The sequence below is a fragment of the Gorilla gorilla genome, chromosome 2 (genome assembly GCF_029281585.2).
Source record: "Gorilla gorilla gorilla isolate KB3781 chromosome 2, NHGRI_mGorGor1-v2.1_pri, whole genome shotgun sequence".
In the NCBI taxonomy this organism is placed as follows: Eukaryota; Metazoa; Chordata; class Mammalia; order Primates; family Hominidae; genus Gorilla; species Gorilla gorilla.
Window position 1 is genome coordinate 164694462 of NC_086017.1, and position 20417 is coordinate 164714878.

At 34.5% G+C, this 20417-nt stretch overlaps 1 long non-coding RNA gene across 1 annotated transcript in view; it reads right to left on the minus strand.

The window, feature by feature from the left end:
* The window catches only part of LOC109026052 (uncharacterized), a 282549-nt gene that overhangs the window by 146849 nt on the left and 115283 nt on the right, over positions 1 to 20417 (minus strand). The window contains exon 3 of the long non-coding RNA XR_010132983.1: positions 12141 to 12261. This is a non-coding gene — a long non-coding RNA (uncharacterized lncRNA). The remainder of the gene's footprint in view (positions 1 to 12140; positions 12262 to 20417) is intronic.

Genomic DNA, 20417 nt, shown 5'->3' on the forward strand with positions numbered 1-20417 from the left:
AATCATGCTGCTATAAAGACACATGCACACGTATGTTTATTGTGGCACTATTCACAATAGCAAAGACTTGGAACCAACCCAAATGTCCAACAATGATAGACTGGATTAAGAAAATGTGGCACATATACACCATGGAATACTATGCAGCCATAAAAAATGATGAGTTCATGTCCTTTGTAGGGACATGGATGAAACTGGAAATCATCATTCTCAGTAAACTATCACAAGAACAAAAAACCAAACATCACATATTCTCACTCATAGGTGGGAATTGAACAATGAGAACACATGGACACAAGAAGGGGAACATCACACTCTGGGGACTGTTGTGGGGTGGGGGGAGGGGGGAGGGATAGCTTTAGGAGATATACCTAATGCTAAATGACGAGTTAATGGGTGCAGCACACCAGCACGGCACATGTATACATATGTAACTAACCTGCACATTGTGCACATGTTCCCTAAAACTTAAAGTATAATAATAATAAAATTTAAAAAAAAAAAGAAATTTCTTCCGACAGATACCCTAAATCATCTCTCTCAAGTTCAAAGTTCCACAAATCTCTAGGGGAGGGACAAAATGCCACCCATCTCTTTGCAAAAACATAAGAGTCACCTTTGCTTCAGTTCCCAACAAGTTCTTTGTCTCCATCTGAGAGCACCTCAGCCTGGATTTCATTGTCCATATCATTATCAGCATTCTGGTCAAAGCCATTCAACAAGTCTCTAGGAAGTTCCAAACATTCCCACATTTTCCTGAGCCCTCAAAACTGTTCCAACCTCTGCCTGTTACCCAGTTCCAAACTAGGTTCCACATTTTCAGGTATCTTTTCAGCAGCACTCCACTCTCCTGATACCAATTTACTGAATCAGTCTATTTTCACAGATTTACAAAAATAAATAAATAAATAAATAAATAAATAAATAAATAAATAAGAGGTTTAATGGACTTACAGTTCCACATAGCTAGGGAGGCCTCACAATCATTGTGGAAGGTGAAAGGCACTTCTTACATGGTGGCAGCAAGAGAGAGAATGAGAGCCAAGTGAAACAGGTTTCTTCTTATCAAACCATCAGATATCGTGAGACTTATTCACTACCACAAGAACAGTATAGGGGAAACTGCCACCATGATTCAATTATCTCTCACCAGTCCCTCCTGCAACACGTGGGAATTATGGGAGTCTCAATTCAAGATGAGATTTGGGTGGGGACACAGAGCCAAACCATATCACAAGGGTAATTTGACTTCTTCTGTTTCAACTTGTACGCTATGTATTTCTTCCTCTTGCCAAATTTCTCTGTCTAGGACTTCCAGTATTATAGTGAACAAAAGTGGTGAAAGTGAGCATCCTTATTTTTTTCTGTATCTTGAGGGAAGGGCTTTCAATTTTTCCCCATTTAGTATAATGTTAGTTGTGGGTTTTCTGTCCGGATGATGTCTTCACTACTGAGAGTGTGATGTTGAAGTCCCCTACTATTCTTGAATAGTAGTGTATTTCTTCCTTTAGATTTACAAATGTTTCCATTATATACTTGGGAACGCTGGTATTCAATACATAAATATTTATACTTGTTATAGCTTCTTGCTGAATTGACCCCTTTATTACAATACAGTGACATTCTTTGTCTCTCTTTAGTCTTTGATTTGTAGTTTATATTGTCTGATAAAAACATAGCTACTCCTACCCATTTATTGTTTCCATTTGCATGAAATATATTTTTTTACCCCTTCACTTTTAGTCTGTGTGTGTCTTTATACTTGGGTTTCCTATAAGCAGTGTATAGTTGGGTCTTGTTTCTTTATCCATTCATCAACTCTATGCCTTTTAATTGGAGAATTAAATCTATTTACATTCAGTGTTATTTTTAATAAGTAAGGGCTTAGTGTGCCCATTTTGTTGTTTGTTTTATAACTCCTCTGTTTCTTTCTTCCTGGTTTTCTTTATAGTTAAGTAATTTTCTCTGCTAGTATGTTTTTATTCATTGTTTTTATTTTTAGTTAATTATTTATAATTTTTTATTGTGGTTACTATGAAGCTTACAAAAATCTTACAGATATAACAAGTTATTTTAAAGAGATGACAACTTATCTTAGATCAGAAAGCAATTAATAGAAACATAAAAAAATAGAAAAGTAATCTACACATTTTAACCCCATCCTCCCACATTTGGCTTTAGGTTGTCTCAATTTACATATTTTATACTACCCGTCTCTTGATGGATTGCTGTAGTTACTATAATTTTTGATAGATTTACCTTTAGGTTTCATACTAGAGTTACGAGTAGATTACACACAATAATTACAGTCTTAGAGTATATATAATTGTTTGTGTACTTAATTTTATAAATGGGTTTTATACATACAAATGTTTTCTTTTTGCACATTAGTGTTTTTTTACTTCCATATTGAAAAACTCCTTATAGTATTTCTTATAAGATGGGTGAAGCAGTGGTGAATTCTCTCAGCTTTGTTTGGGAGAGACTTTATCTCTCCTTTATATTGGAAGAATAGGTTACTGGATACAATATTTTTTGGATAGTAGTTTTTTGTTTCTTCTTCATCTTCTTTCAGTACTTTGAAAATGTCATCCTATTCCCTCCTGAACTGTACAGTTTTCATTTTAAAGTCTGTTGCCAAATGAATTGGAATTATTTTACATGTTATTTGCTTCTTTTCTCTTGCTGCTTTTAGAATACTGTCTTTGTTCTTTGAGAATTTGATTATTATATGTCTTAGGGTAGTCTTATTCGGGTCGGTCAAATCTGTTTGGTGTTCTCTGACCTTCTTGTACTAGGATATTTAACTCTTTCAAAGTTTTATGTTATTATTTCTTCAAACAAAATTTCTAACTTTTGCTCTTTCTCTACTCTCTTTTGAATGCCAATAATTCTTAGATTTTTGTTTTACAAGGTAATTTTCTATATCTTGTAGATGATCTTTGTTTCTTTTCATTCTTTTTCTTTTTTCACCCCTGTGTATTTTCAAATGGCTTGTTTTTGAGCTCACTAATTCTTTCTTCCATTTGTTGGAAGACGCTGTTGAGAGTGTCTAAGGAAGTTTTCAGTTCAGCAAATGTATTTCTCAATTTCAAGCTTTCTATTTGATTTTTTAAAATTTAAATCTCTTTGTTAAATTTCTCTGAAACTTTTCTGAATTGATTTTTTGTGTTATCTTGGAGTTTTCTTAAAACTGCTATTTTGAATTTTTGGTCAAAGAATTCACACATTTCAGTCTTATTAGGGTCAGTCATTGGTTTCTTGCTTTGTCCATTTGAGTAGGTCATGGTTTTCCATTTGCTGTTATTTCTCATGGACGTATGTCCAAGAAGGATTGAAGGATTAGTTATTTATTTCAGTATTTTCTATCTGGCTTGTTTTGTTCTTCACTGACTATGTTAGCTCAGACATTCTTTGTAATTTACCTGTTGGTTTTATTTTTTCTTTTTACCTGCTAGATTGGTGCCTTCTTTCTGGCACTAGATGGTGCCTTAACCCAGGTTTGCCTCAGTTCTCATAAACATCAGACCTGCTTGGCCAGAATGGAGGAGATCACAAAGGGGATATCCCAATAGTGTGGGAAAGCTGGCTAGGAGTTTATAATTAGGGGGTCTGTGGAACAAATACCTTACAGTATTCTTGGATAGTAGCTTTTTGTTGAACAGCCACTCTGAGTTGTTATCTCCTTTTGCCAAGTTACAGAGCAAAGTTTCCAGGGCTAGAGAAGATGGTAGTGTCCTCCTCCCCCAACATCACCATTTGTCTCTGGTTGTTTGGTTGTTCTCAGAAATCTTTCTTGCTTTAGCCACTCCCAAATTCCAGGCAGGGATAGGTCTCTAGCCAGAGAACCAAAGATGATAGGGAGCTGATTGTCAACCCTGATCTCACATTTTCTAGTATAGAAACTAAGTTAGGGGGAAATTTTCCACATGCTTGGTGCCAGGCAGATTCAGGGGAGGAGTACCACACATACAGAAATTTGATTTCTCTGTAATCTCAGCGCAGTATATTTGTTTTTGGTTTTCTGTTGGGAAGTGATGCCAGCTTGCTTCTATGCTGCCATTTGGGACCTGGATGTCCAGCTTTTGTATTTTTTAAAGTATAATTGAATATTTTTCTTTACTTAAGAAAAAACATGAAAAATCATAAGCCTATTAGATTATTTATTTCAAATATTTATTCCATGAATATATAATAGGAAAATCAAAATGTTAAAAATCATCCAAAGTATTTTTTAAACCTTTTCTAGTATACAAATGTAATTTTAAAAGACTTCCAATTGTACAGATCCCTTAGAGTTATGCCTTTGTTCCCTGGAATGCTATGAATTTGGGTATTTTTGTGTCTTTATTGTGACTATTATAAATACAGATTAGGAAATGCTACTTTTACTTAATATAATAAAACTATGCTTGGTTGCTTATTATTATATTCATAGAGTACCTCATTTTATTCTCTGAGTTGTACCTTTATTGTCTTGCTTATTAATCGCTGTGAATGTTCCTGTGCTTATTGTTTAAGTTTATGCCTTTGAGTTCAATTTCTATTGAGTCTGCACTCATTATGTTATTGTGCACAGAGAAAAAAATTAAAAACAAGTCATAAAAAGAAATGCTAATGTGAAATCAGTCTTAAATGTGTATGCAACTCATTTAATTTTAGCTTTATACAGTTAGAGTCAGTTGAATCATTGAACTCTGTTTTTATTTTTCAAGTTTCCAGTTACTACCTAAATTTTTGAGATATTGTGGCAGAAAATGGTGTAAATGGAAGTAGAGTGGTGAAAGGACTGACACTTCTAAAACGCAGGGGAGACATCCCTACTTCTACCTCTATTACCATCATGACAGAGTAGAGGTTGAAAGAGTAGGTATGGAGTATGAAAGAGTAGCTATGTTGTGGAGTAGTTAGAGGTAAGAGATGAATTCTAAACCTCCAAATTGCTTGTGGCTGAAATCCCAAGGCGGTATCATCATCCAGTAATAACCAACTACAGGAAGATGGGACATAACCAGCAACTTAGAATTAGGGCTACTTCTCCATCTGACTTCAGTCTGCCAAGGTAGGCATTAAGGGAGGATGGGGTTTCTCTGTTGGAAAACAACATATTTTCATATTTCTGTATAGTCAGGACTATACTGACTGGCAACCTGAGTTAAAGGATGAGTGAACAGAAAATAAGCTTTGGACATTAAAGATATTGAAATACCCAGGAGAGATTTCTAATGATTTGTCTCTCTTAGACCCATTTGTTCACATTGAAAAGGGTTTTAACAACTTGGGGACCTTCCCCTTCCCTTTCCAGAGAGGATTTGATTACATTGGAGAGCAAAAGTTTCTGTCCCTTCTCAGTGGGAGAAGAGAGGCATCTCTGCAGCAGATTCTGCACAAACTCCAAGAATCATAATTTTCAGGTCTTCTCCTAAAGAGCCCCTCCCTCTTTACATATAGGGTGATATAGGCCCTCTGTTGCCCCAAAGGGGAAATAGAGCACTGGAAACCAGCACTAAGATTGCTATTGAGAACTGCAGAATTCTCACCACATAATGACTCCATCCAAACCTCTGCACTAAGAGATGATCAAATTCTAGCATGGCTTCCAGTAGCACAGAGGTATGTTCCCAGGATAACCACAGCTCGTTATAATGCCTAGCTGAGAAAGCTAAATACCGCCAGGAGAATTTACTGTTTGTTCTAGTCAACTGCTGACAATAGGCCCTAGACATTCCTTTTTAAAAAATGTTTACAATTGTGAATATGTATTACTTACAACTCAGAAGATTCTCAGAGCCATTCCTTTAAAACGGGCATGGGCAACATGAGAAAAGAGTACAGTAATCTATATGGAGGGTTATTGTATAACCTATGAATTATGCACAGTTCATAAATTTTTCAGTGAATCAATTTTTCAGTTATCACCAGGAAAGATAGGGCCTCTGTCTTTCTGTCTCTGTGGGAAGATAGAATTCTAACTTTCATTAGAATGTTAGCAAACACAGCTTGCCTAATCATATTTATACTGATCAACCCTTTGTAAATTTTTTACCTCTTTGACTCTACCTAGCTCTCCCCTTTCTCATTCTCCCTTAAAAAACCCCCAATAATCTTTTCACAAATCCAAATGGAGCTCAGCTCTTTCATCTACTGTGAGTAGTTACTGAATCAGTGTTTATTGCTTTAACAAGTACTTGGCTGTGTTTATCTTTTACATGATATAAGTAAATAATCAGTCTGGGTCTTATCCAGAAAACTTTTGCTTACAGTATGAATAAAATACATAGATATAAAAAGATATTAATCTTCCTCTACCCAGAGGAAGTCATCTTCTTTTACAGCTCTCTTCTAATAGATATAGAAAATTCTGTTTCCAATAATTGAAGAATAAATGCTTATTTTTAATTAACTATGAAAAGTGAAGATGTACTAGGCCATAAAACAATTACCAAACATCATAAAGAATTACAGAAAATTACAGACCATATTCTCCAGCCTCACTGGAATTCAGTAAGAATCTATCACAAGAAAAGCAAATACAGATATTTCAATATTTTCAAAGAAATACTTCCACATAACCCATGCATCAAAGAAGAAATTATATTTTTTAATGTGGAATAATGTGGTAAATAGTGTCAGAATATATGAAATACAGTTAAAAAGTTACATTTAGACTGAAATATATAACCTTAAAGGCTGATATTAGAAAAGAAGAAAGACTAAAATTAATGAGCTAAGGTTCCAACTTTCAAAGTCAAGAAAGAGAACAAAATAGTAACAAAGAAAATATAGAAGAGAGAAACATCAGAGCAGACAACCACAACTTAAAAAAGAGCAACAAACTGAAAAGTTGGAAGCTGGAAAATAAAACAATTTATAATTGTTATCAGCTGGAAATACTGATTAAGGAAGAGGAGACACAGTTGCTGATACCACTGTGGAATACAAAGGAATACAAAGAGAAATATATTTATAGATGTAGAAGATCCAAACTGAGTGCTTTTTACAAAGATCATTAAATTACTGAGTCATTTATCAGTAATTTAAAATCTTCCTAGAAAGAAAAATCTCTGAGCTAGACAGTTTTACCAGTAATTTCTATCAAATATTCAAAGAGCAAATAATAATAATATTATATAAAGACTTCTAAGGAGTAGAAAGACACTAACCTCCTACATTCTTTTACAAGGTGAGCATATTCTTGATACAAGAATGACACATGGGCAATATGAGAAAAGAGTACAGTAATCTATATTGTGGGTTATTGTATAACCTCTGAATTACACACAACAAATAAATTTTTCAGTGACTCAAAACTATCATATTAGTATTATAGATTAAGAACTTCTTATATATTTGTGTTTTATATATTTGTGATATTTAAAAAATTTGCTTTATCAGAGTAGCAGGTCAACATTATAAGTCTAATGCGATTATATTATTGAGTAATCAGTTTAGATATTTTAATTTGAAATGAGTATTTATATATAAAAATGAAGCATATAAAAGAATTAAAATGATTATATTTGTTAGATTTACAAGAATTGTTTAAATACTCAGCATTTTTTATTGTTAAGTTTTACATTAAGATTACTTAAAAATAAATACACTATATAAAATTTATATATGTACTTAGAATGCTGCTATGAATTTGATTAAGTTTATAGGAGGAGTCACACATTAATCAAAAGCTTTAGATTAACATTACTAGATACATAAAAAGAATCATATGTATAAGATATAGCTACAAAATTAGGGATTAACTGAGTTTTTAAATAAATTGAAAATTGATACAAAGGTATGAGTAATCTTATTCAAGCACAAAAGCTATTTTCAAGGGCTCCAAAAGTTTACCTTAACTATAGATAGGAACAGGGATGATATTCATCCAGTATGCCTTTTGATGGCCATGCTGGTTCCTCATATGCAAAATTAACCCTTATTGTTCTGATATCAATGGACAGGTTGATGTGTATGCCCCGATGCTTATTAACTGTTTTGAGCATCAATGAAATAGGAAGAGTTCATATTATTGAGAAACCAATTTTTCATTAATGAATCTATAGAGACTATTTCAGTAAAACTTCTGACATTGTTTCATGATAATCTGACAAGCTAATTTAAAAACTTATATGGAAGAATAAAGGTCATAAATATTCAAAATATTCCTATAAAAGAAGGAGGTAAAGAATTTGCATTACCAGATAGTTAAACCTATTAACTGTATAACTTCAGACAATGTGATATTGGCACAAGGACTCTTCTATTCCATTGGTCTCTTTTTCAAAAAAGAGAAATAGTTTCATAGTTTCATGCATATAAAAAACTTAAGATATGAGAGAAGATCAGTAGTAAAATACAAGACCTTTCAATAAATTACATTATACCACCTACCTATTAAAGTAGAAAAATTTAAAAAATAAATTTTTATCTCATAAACATATGCAAAAAAATAATTCCAGGTGGATTAAAGAACTAATGTAAAAGGCAAAGCTTTATAACTTAAAGAGTATACTTTAATGACCTCTACATAGGAGAGGAGTACTTACAAAAAACACTAACCAATAACCATAAAATAAAATATTGCTAAATTTGATGTCATTAAATTAATGCTTGTCAATCAAAAAACCTGATGGAAAAAGTGAAAATATGACTTAAAAACTGAGAATATATTTTAAACACACATAATTGTGTTTAAAAGATTAGTATACCTATTATATAAAGAAATCATACAAATCAAAAAGAGAAAATAAACATAGAAAAATGAGCTTAAGTCATGAATGACTGGAAGAAGCAAAGCAACATGGCCAAATAGAGGCCTCCACTGAGGAACTTCTAGAAGTCTCCTGCAGGAACACCAAATTTGACAACTATCTACACAAAAAACACTTTCTTTTTTTTTGAGATGGACTCTCGCTCTGTCACCCAGGCTGGAGTGCAGTGACGTAATCTCAGCTCACTGCAACCTCCGCCTCCCAGGTTCAAGCTATTCTCCTGCCCCAGCCTCCCAAGTAGCTGGGACTACAGGCACATGCCACTGCACCCAGCTAATTTTTATATTTTTAGTAGATACGGGGTTCCACCATCTTGGCCAGCTTGTCTCCATCTCCTGACCTCGTGATCCACCCGCCTCAGCCTCCAAAAGTGCTGGGATTACAGGTGTGAGCCACCACGCCTGGCCGAAAAAGTCCTTTCATAAGAGCCAAGTATCAGGTAAGTAATCATGATACCTGGTTTTAACTTCATATTACTTAAAGACGTACTGAAGAGGGTAGAAAAGACAGTCTTGAATTGCTGACGCCAATCCTCCCCAACTCCCTGGCAGTGGCCAAGTGGCACAGAGAGAGAATATGTGCACTTAGGGGAGGCAGAGCACAGTGTTTGTGGGACCTTGTATTGGAACTCAATGCTGCCAACATTAGACAGAACTCAGCTGATGCCCATGGAGGTACCATTTAGACTAGCCCTAGCCAGAGGGGAATTGCCCATCTCAGCAGTCAAACTTGAGTTTCAGCAAGCCTCACAACTGAGGATTAAAATGCTCTGGGGTTCTAAATAAACTTGAAAGGCAGTCCAGGCCACAATGACTGCAACTCCTAGGAAAGGCCAGTATTTTGCTGGGCTCAGAGCCAGTGGGCTTGGTGGGCAGGTGACATAGTGAGACACCAACTGGGGCAGCTAAGGGAGTACTTGCCTCATCCCTCTGCAGCCCTAGGCAGTACAGTTTGCAGCTCCAAAAGAGACCCTTTATTTCTGTTTGAGGAGAGGAGAAGAGACAGTAAAGGGGACTTTGTCTTGCCACTTGGATATCAGCTCAACCACAGTAGGACAGGGCACTAGACGGAGTTGTCAGGGCCAGTTCCAGGCCTTATCTCCCACACAGAATTTCTAGTCACATCCTGAGCCAAATGGGAATCTTGTGCCCTGAAGAGAAGGAAGGAAGGACTCAGTACTGGCAAGATTTATTACCTCCTGACTAAAGAGCTCTTTGCCCTGAATTATCAGCAGTGGTAGCTAGGTAGCATTCACCTTGGGTGAGACTTAGAGCTGTGCTGACTTCAGGTGTGACCCAGAATAATCAGAGCTATGGTGTCTATCAGGAGAGAATCATTCTGTTTGAGAAGAGGGGAGGGAAGAAGAAACGGGACCTTGTCTTGCAGCTTAGGTATCAGCTTGGTCACCAAGTAGGCTCTTGGAGTCTGTGATTCCAGACTTTGGCTTTTAGATGGCATTTCTGGACCTACCCTAGGCTAGAGGGGAGCCCAATGTCCTGAAGGGTGAGTCCCATGCCTTTCAGCATTCACCATAACATGACAGAAGAGCTCTTGGGCCTTAAATGTACATTGGTTTTATGCTGGCAGTGGGTTGATAAACAGACTAAGAAAGAAATTGAAAAATTTCTTGAAACAAATGATAATGAAAACACAACATATCAAAACCTATGGGATACAGTGAAAGCGATACTAAGAGGGAAGTCTATAGCTATAAGTGTCTACATCTAAAAAGGAGAAAAACTTCAAATACACAACCTAATGATACATCTTACAGAACTAGAAATGCAAGAGCAAACCAAAACCAAACTTAGTAGAAGAAAATAACTAATAAAGATCAGAGCAGAAATACATAAAATTGAAACAAAGAAAAAATATAAAACATTAATGAAATAAAAGTTGGCTTTTTGAAGAGATAAACAAAATTGAATAACATTTAGCTAGACTAAGAAATAGGGTGAAGATACAAATAAACAAAATAAGACATGAAAAAAGACACATTACAACTGAAACCACATAAATTCAAAAGATCATTAGAAGCTACTATGAGCAACTATAAGCTAATAAATTAGAAAACCTAGAAGAAATGGATAAATTTCTTGACGCATACAATCTACAAAGACAGAACCAAGAAGAAATCCAAAATCCGAGCAGACCATTAACAAGCAACAAAATCAAAGCCATGATAAAAAGTCTGTCAGCAAGGAAAAGACTGTTGTTGGCTGCATTGCTAAATTTTACCAAACATTTAAAGAACTAATACCAATTTTACTCAAACTTCCAAACAATAGAAGAGGAAAGAATACTTACTTCCAAACTAATTCTACAAGGTGAAGAATTACCAAAACCAGACAAAGACAAATCAAAACATAAAAAGAAAGAAAAATGAAAAGAAAACCACAGGACAATATCCCTAATAAACATTTATGCAATAATTCTGTACAAAACACTAGCAAATTAAATTCAACAACACATCATAAAGATCATTCATCATGACCAAGTGGCATTTATCCCAGGGATGCAAATATGGTTCAATGTATACAAGTCAATCAATGTGATATATTATATCAACAGAATGAAGAACAAAAACCATATGATCATTTCAACTGATGTTGTAGAGGCATTTGATAAAAATTCAACATTTCTTCATGATAAAAACTCTTAAAAAGCTGGGTATAGAAAAAAACATACCTCAACATAATAAAAGCCATACACGACAGACTCATAGCTAATAGCATACTGAATGGGGAAAAACTGAAAGCCTTTCTTTTAAAATCTGGAACGTAACAAGAATGCCTACTTTTACCACACTGTTATTCAACATAGTACTGGAAGTCCTACCTGGAACAATCAGAGAAGAGAAAGAAATAAAGGGCATCCAAATTGAAAAGGAAGAAGTCAAATTACCTTTGTTTGTAGATGAGGTGATCTTATATTTGGAAAAAACTAGATTCCACCAAAGAACCATTAGAGCCAATAAACAAATTTAGTAAAGTTGTAGGATACAAAATTGGCATACAAAAATTATCAGGATTTTTATATGCCAATAGGAAACAATCTGAAAAAGAAATCAAGAAAATAATTCTAAACATAGTGGCTATGAATAAAATTAAATATCTAGGAATCAACCAAAAAAGTGAAAGAGCTTTACAATGAAAACTATAAAATATTGTTGACAGAAATTGAAGAGGGCACAAAAAAAAAAAAACTGAAAAGATATGGCCAGGCATGGTGGCTCACACCTGAAATCCCAGCACTTTGGGAGGCCAAGACAGGCAGATCATGAGGTCAAGAGACCGAGAGCAACCTGGCCAACATGGTGAAACCGTGTCTCTACTAAAAACACAAAAATTAGCTGGGCATGATTGTGCATACCTGTAGTCCCAGCTGCTTGGGAGGCTGAGGCAGCAGAATCGCTTGAACCCTGGAAGCAGAGGTTGCAGTGAGCCGAGATCACGCCACTGCACTCCAGCCTGGTGACAGAGCGAGATTCCATCTAAGAAAAAAAAAAAAAAAAGGAAAGATAATCCATGCTTGTGGATTGGAAGAATCAATATTGTTAAAATGTCCATACTACACAGAGTGATCTACAGTTTCAATGCAATCCTTATCAAAATACCAAAGATATTCTTCACAGAAAAAGAAAAAAAAATCCTAAAATTTATATGGAGCTACAAAAGAACCAGATTAGCCAAAGCTATCCTGAGAAAAAAAAACAACAAAACTGGAGGAATCACATTACCTGACTTCAAACTATACTACAGAGCTATAGTAACCAACACAGCATGGTACTGGCATAAAAACAGACACATAGAGCAAGAAACAGAAGAGTGAACCCAAAGAAAAATCCACACACCTACAGTGAAACCATTTTCAACAAAGCTCCCAAAAACATACACTGGGGAAAGGAAAGTCTCTTCAATATACTGTGCTGGGTATGCTGGATATCCATATGCAGGAGAATGAAACTAGAGTATCCTTCACTACATACAAAAAGCAAATCAAAATGTATTAAATACTTAAATTTAAGAGTTCCTATTATTAAACTACTAGTAGAAAGCATTGGGAAAACTCCCCAGGACATTGGACGGGGCAAAAATTTCTTGATCAATACCCAACAGGCACAGGCAACCAAAGCAAAACTGGACAAACAGGATCACATCAAGTTAAAAATCATCTGCACAACAAAGGAAACAAAGTGAAGAGACAACCCACAGAATGGGAAAAAGTATTTACAAACTACTCATCTCACAAGGAATTAATAATAAGACTACATAAGGAGCTCAAACAACTCTATACAAAAATATCTAATAATGTGATTTAAAAATGGGCAAAAGATCTGAATAGACATTTCTCAGAAGACATAAAAATGGCAAACAGGTATATAAAAATGCTCAGTATCACTGATCATCAGAGAAATGCATATCAGCTACAACTAAATATCATCTCACTCAGTTAAAATGGTTTTCTTCTAGAAGACGGGCAATAACAAATGCTGGTGAAGATATGGAGAAAAGGGAATCCTCATACACTCTTGGTGGAAATGTAAATTAATACAACCACTATGGAGAACAGTTTGAGGATTCCTCAAAAATCTATAAATAGAGCTACCATAGTATCTAACAATCCCACTGCCACGTATATACCCCAAAGAAAGGAAATCAGTATATCAAAGAGACACCTGCACTGCCATGTTTATTGCAGAACTATTTACAGTAGCCAAGATTTGGACGCAACATAAGTGTCCATCAACAGATGAGCAGATAATAAAAATGTGGTACATATACACAACGGAGTAGTGTGTTGCCATTAAAAAAATGAGATCCTATCATCCGCAACAACAGGAATAGAACTCGAAGTAATTTTGTTAAGTGAAATAAGCCAGGCACAGAAAGGCAAACTTCACATGTTCTCACTCATTTGTGAGAGCTAAAAATTAAAACAATTGAACTCATAGAGAGTAGAATGATCGTTACCAGTTGCTGGGGAGGGTAATGAGCAGGTTACAGGGGATGTAAGAAATGGTAATGGGTTAAAAAAATAGTTACAATGAATAAATAAGATCTAGTATTTGACAGCACAATAGGATAACTATAGCCAATAACAATTTAATTGTACATGTAAAAATAACTAAAAGAATATAATATTGTTTATCATACAAAGGATAAATCCTTGAGGTTATGGATACCCCATTTACCCTGATATGCTTGTTACAGTTGGGCCTATATAAAATATCCCATATACCACATAAATATATACACCTACTATGTACTCACAATTTTTTAAAAAGACATGAATGACCTTTCACAGAAAACAGAAAAAACAAAAAGAATCTCAATTTTATTATTATTCATGGAAATAAACATTAAGTCCAACATGAAGAATCATTTCTATCCTCAAGTTTGCAGAAATTAAAATTTCAACCATATTAACTGTTAGCAATTTGGGGGAGTAATACAAATTAATACAGTGCCAATAGAAGCATAAGTTGCTATTATCACTCTGAAAAACTATTGGCTATTATGTAAAAAAGCTGGAGATAGGCATTCATTCTTCCCAGCAATTACACTCCTAGGTATGAGTCCTAAAGATACTCTTGTGCACATTCCTTAGGAGGCTTTACAGTAATGTGTATTCAAGCATTGTTTTAATAGCAAAAACAAAACAAAATTGGATGAAAATATTTATCTACAGAAAAGTGGGTAAATTGTGGTATATTCCTGTAAGGGAATACTATGGAGCAGGAAAAATAAATAAAGCAGAATTACATGTGTCAACATGGATGAATTTCACAAATATAATAGTAAGTAATAAAAGCAAATAGAAGAATACAAAGAGCTTCATTCCATTTATATAAAATTAAAAATATGAAAATAATGGTTTGGGGATTCATATATTTGTATAATACATGTATGGTTGAAAACAATAAAATGTTGAATTCAGGCCCAGCACTTTGGGAGGCTGAGGTGAGTGGATCACCTGAAGTCAGGAGGAGACCAGCCTGGCCAACATGGTGGAACTCCACCTCTACTAAAAATACAAAACATTAGTCTGGCGTGGTGGTGGGCTCCTGAAATACCAGCTACTCAGGAGGCTGAGGCAGGAGAATTGCTTGAACCTGGGAGGCAGATGTTGCAGTGACTGAGATCGCACAATTGCACTCCAGCCTGGGCAACAAGAGCGAAACTCAGTCTGAAAACAAACAAACAAACAAAACCAATAAAATTAAAATATTGAATTCAAAATTCAGGATAATGGTTTATTCTGGGGGATAAAGAGGAAGATGCAGTCAACAGAGCATATAAAGGAGGATGCAATTTGACAATGTTCTATATTTTAAGCTGAGTGATATATTTTATATGTGTGTGTATACATACATGCATACTAATACACATTAGCGTATGCAATTTTGCATGTATAAAATACTAAATTCTAAAATATAATCCAAAAAGCACTGTCCTTAGAAACTTATATAAGCTAATTTAATCATCAAAATAGCTCTCTAAGATATAATCACTCTCATTCTCAACACCTTATCCTTGGTCTAATGTAATCACAGAAACTTTTCCATGAGGTAAGAATTATTTTGGAAATAAGGGAAATAAGGTACAGGAGATTAAAATCTTGTCCAAGTTCACATAGCTAGTAAGTGCAGGAGCTTATCCATTAAAGTAAATGACCTCTATATGTAAAATAGATAACCTCTCAATATCAATTAGTTTATCGTAAGGGAGTAATTATATAGATAAACAAAAAGTTATAAAAAGATATTTATTGTCTCACTGTTAATGAAATAAAAAAGTGGAAATGACCCATATAGAACCTTACTGGCTAGGCAAAAGGTAACATTTTCCAATCACAGAACATTATACAACTATTTATAATTATGTTGGAGCTATGTAATTATCATGATGAAAAAATATTCCTGATATGTTAAGTTTAAAAATCTGTCTGGTATATATTGTATGATGTTATTTTGAAAAAAACTAAAAGCACAGTGTATCTTCAACTGTACTGGTAATTGAAGCAATTACAAAGAACTTCTACCATCTGCTACATCTATCCACATTAGGGGATCTGCACCCATAACTATCTTATACAATTTTTTCCTGCCTGTTATTTTAGGTGAGGCATCAGTGCTTCTGTGCAAAGCCAATGCTATGCAAGTGCACTGAGTTCATCCACCTAACCTACTTAAGGGTATTGGCCAGCCAGAAATTTACCTCTGTATTAACAGTTCAGGATTTTGGAGCATGAAGAATATGACTTCTCAATTTTATGCCCCCAGGAATTTGTAGTGTTTAATCAAAAGAATTACTCAACAAATATGGGCTAAATGAATAAATGATTGGAAACTTAATAATGCCTTAAGCATTATTGTTTTACCAAAATTGTGTTCAAGACCATTGTTACACCTGGAAGAAGGAGAAAAAGGGTCTCTTCCATCTCTTCTCTCCTCTAACCTAGTGTCTTGGGACTCAAGCTCATAGTTTTAGTGCTACAGTTGAGCAGCGCTGTTGTCTGAACAGACTTTCATGGAGTGTCTGGGAATCTAACTATCATTTGTAAAACAGTTCTTTTGAAAAAATAGGTTATAAGCTAAAAACAACTGATTTACAAACTCTTTGTTTGAATTATCTTATCAATAAAGTGCCTGTAGAATGATGCTTGAGAAACATAAGAGTTATAAAAAAGAGAAAAAGGTAACTGCAACCGTGTTGAGATGTCCTTGATGTCAGTCAGTACAAGTCAAAGTATAAGACAGGCTAGACAATTTTTAAAGTCAAACACGTAGTTTTATGTGACATTTAGTAGCATGGTATATTAAATTGGTAAAAAGAATGTATAGAGAAGATTCTAGCCCCAAAGGGAAAAAAACGTATGTTTTTAACATAGAACATGATTTGAAAATAGGTTGGAAAAGTTGATGTGAACTCATAAATTGTAAAACATTTACTTTCTGTAGCTCTGTTGTTAACATGAAGTATCCTTGGTGCCACCTAGTCTAATATTAGTCCCCACTTGGTAGTTGCCTGCAGTGCTCAAATGTTTGCTTCTGCTATTCTTCACTAAAAACAATCAGAGCTTCTGGAGAAAAGCTGATTCAATGGTTCTATACAATAAAATCAAGATAGTTCCATGAAATTTTGCTACCATAAAGCAACAAATGGGTCAGCTTCAAGGGACTTTCAATGGCCAAGTTGTGATCATTTGAGCATTCATTTTGTGTAAACGTGACAAATACTAGCAGATATGCTAAGGAAAAGACAGAAATGAGTTGTTAAATATATGAAAGAAATGCTTAGGCTGCAAATTCCTTTAAGGCAAAATCTCACAAAAGATTGATGAAATGTATTGCAATGTGGTTTGGTGATACAGAGTCTCCTTAACTCAAATTATATAACAAAATCTATGAAAGATATTATGGTTAAAATAATAGATAAGGGTAGTGAATGATACACCAGAGAGCAAAAACTAGACAGTGAGAATCTGAAGATTCTTATTTCTAAAAAAAAAAAAAAAAAAAAAAAAAAGAATTGATTTTGCCCAATAAATCTCTTAAACATGTTAGATTCACTTAGGGGACTATAACTTATTGAATTTCATTTTGCTTTATTAGCTTTACAAGGATTGCTTCCATGCTGAAAAAGATGTGGGTATATAAATTTACAGATCTGCCCAGTTAGTTGTTAAAAAGTCTTGAGAAAATCAGATAAATCTGAATTGTAGTTTGAAATAGCTAAAGAAATTAAATTAATCTTATTTATGAATGCTGTTAAATATCTAGGGGAAATGAATCTGCCAAATTTAGTAATTAATTAGGCATTTATCAAAGTGAAAGTAATTTTTAAAATTTAAACAAAAATTACTAGACTCATAAGCAAAATAAGAGGTTTCGTGATTTGAGCTTTAAGGTGTAAGAGAAAATAGGTACCTCTTCCCAATATACAACTAAATAAGGTGAATTTTAATCAAAGTGTAAGTTATTGTAAGCACTTCTTTATGCTAAGTACTCCCAGATGTTAAAAATATCATAACCTATTTATAATTTGAAGGCTGCCTTACAATGTAATATAGTGGTTGGTTATGTGTACATGATTTTACAAGACATGGAGATCTAGAATTAAATCTCAGCTCTGCTGCTTAATAGCTGTGTAACTGGTAAAAACTCTGATCTTCAGCTTTAATATTAACATGGTTAATTAACATGGTGATAGTACCTAAATCCTTTTGATGATTATGGTAAGTGACTTGTTTTTTAGGTCCTGGTAAGTAATAATAATGCAATCGTAGTTATTTATTGTTAATACGGGAAAAGTTAGCTAATAATACATGGTAGAAAATAATGTGTCCAATGACAGCTGATTGAATAAGAAAAGACGTTACGAAGGTAGGTGGGTAGGATTTACACAGCAAGAAAGGACGAAGCAAGGAATTTCGGCTTGAAGCTCAGAGGCAAGAAAACACCAGGACAATTTGAAGGTCTATAACTAAATTTTAAGGTCTAACTAACTAAAATTTAAGGTGTATAAACTAAATTTTTTACCAAAAGTTTAGTTGAAGAGATAATAATGAGCAAATGGATTATGTTTAGATTGTAGAAAACCTGAAATCACTAAGGAATTTGAGTTTAAACTAGATGCTAGCCAATAACAGCTTAGATACAGCAACAGCTGTTAGGCATAAAAGATTCATACTAAATAATGAACATCGGAACTAAGTATAGATGGAATGATTGTCAAAATGATTTTTGTTAATAGGCTAAAATATACGAATGCAAAATTGCTTTCTGACGGAATTTTCTAAAATAAAGTTTCATTCCATGGAAATGCATTTATTTTATTTATTTTTATTTTTATTTTTTCTGAGACGAAGTCTCGTCCTGTCACCCAGGCTGGAGTGCAGTGGCACGATCTCGGCTCACTGCAAGCTCCGCCTCCCGGGTTCACGCTACTCTCCTGCCTCAGCCTCAGCCTCCCGAGTAGCTGGGACTACAGGCACCCACCACCACGCCCGGTGGTGGTGTTTCACTGTGTTAGCCAGGATGTTCTCGATCTCCTGACCTCGTGATCGGCCCGCCTTGGCCTCCCAAAGTGCGGGGATTACAGGCGTGAGCCACGGTGCCCGGCCGGAGATGCATTTAAAAACACGTGACAATGTTACTCTCATGAATTTACTTTTTAAAGATTACAGATTTATTTTGTTCATGTATTTTAGAGACTCAAATGATTTTACTACAGAACTACTAAGCTAACACAAAAGTTTCAGTTTCATACAATGAAGCAATGATGCAGTGTTGAAGGAAAAAGTGACATTACTCTCCGTTATCAACTGAGAAAAATGGCACTGAAATGCATAGACATTTTCTTTTTCTTTAGGAAATTTAATTCCTTCATATGATGATATAATCATATATTGCCTCAAGTTGAGATATTTAAAATTAATTTTGCTCTATGTAAAGCAGAGAGAATTAATCTGGCATCCTTATTACCTTAGAAATAATAGGAAGTATTTAAGGAATAAAACAAAATGATAATTGAGAATAAAAACTACATATATGTTATTTTGAAAGATTAATCACACAAAAATGATTTGGGGAAATAATGCTTAGTTTAGAATGAATGTTTGTTTACATAATTTTTTCTGTCTATAATTCTTTTACATGAAATTACAAAAAATTGGTAAATCTAAAGGAAAATTGTTTTTACTGATATGTTTTTGGATAATTGAGAAAAAATTACCCCAGTGGTTCTCAAAATGTGATACTTATAACCAACAGCAGCAGCACTTGGGAAATTTAGAAATGCAAATCTTCAGGCTCCACCCCAGACCTATGAATTAGTAACTCTGGATATGGGTCCCAGCAGCCCGTGTTTTAATACTCTCTCCAGATAATACTGATGTACGCTAAACTTGACAACCACTGATTTAGACTATTGCCCTGGGACTAGAGATTTTTTAATGAACTTTAATTACTGCCACGTGTGGTTAATAAGAGACTATAAATTTCCTGTTTCAGACATTTGTCCATTTAGCTTGATCAGCTTTATATAATCCTTGACATTTTGATTATTGGTATTCATGTATTTGCCAAGGAAATTGAGTAGATAGTTGCTAAATTAAAAATGGTTTTAAAGTAATTCCTTATCAGGCCAGTGTAGGTAACTCATACTCGATAAATTTAAGAATGACTCATGTTTTTGAATATTTGAGTATCAGGAGGAGGAAATATAATGCAATTCTGCCAGCAGATCCTATCCCATTGCTCTACTCACTGTTGACATCTTAGGTTTGACCAAGCATTTGCAAAAGGGTAGTGTAAAGATTTGCTTTCTTATAGATACCAAAGAGAAGTAAAACCCACTTTCTCTTATTAATCCAGGCACAACCATCTATTCACATATTGCTTATCTAATCAAGCCTAACACATACATGTACATACAACTCCTTTGCCAAAACAGTTCCAACACAGGGCCATGAGTACTGGTATTCCTAGCTGGAATTAGTAAAATTTTTGCCACTTTAGAAACAATTTTGTCAATTATTCTATGGTAGTCACATGAAGTACTATACTTCAGATGAATACGGGTTAAGCTGGCTTTGCAAACTGTCTTATGGGCTCCACAAACTAATACATTTTTTTCTTGAAGA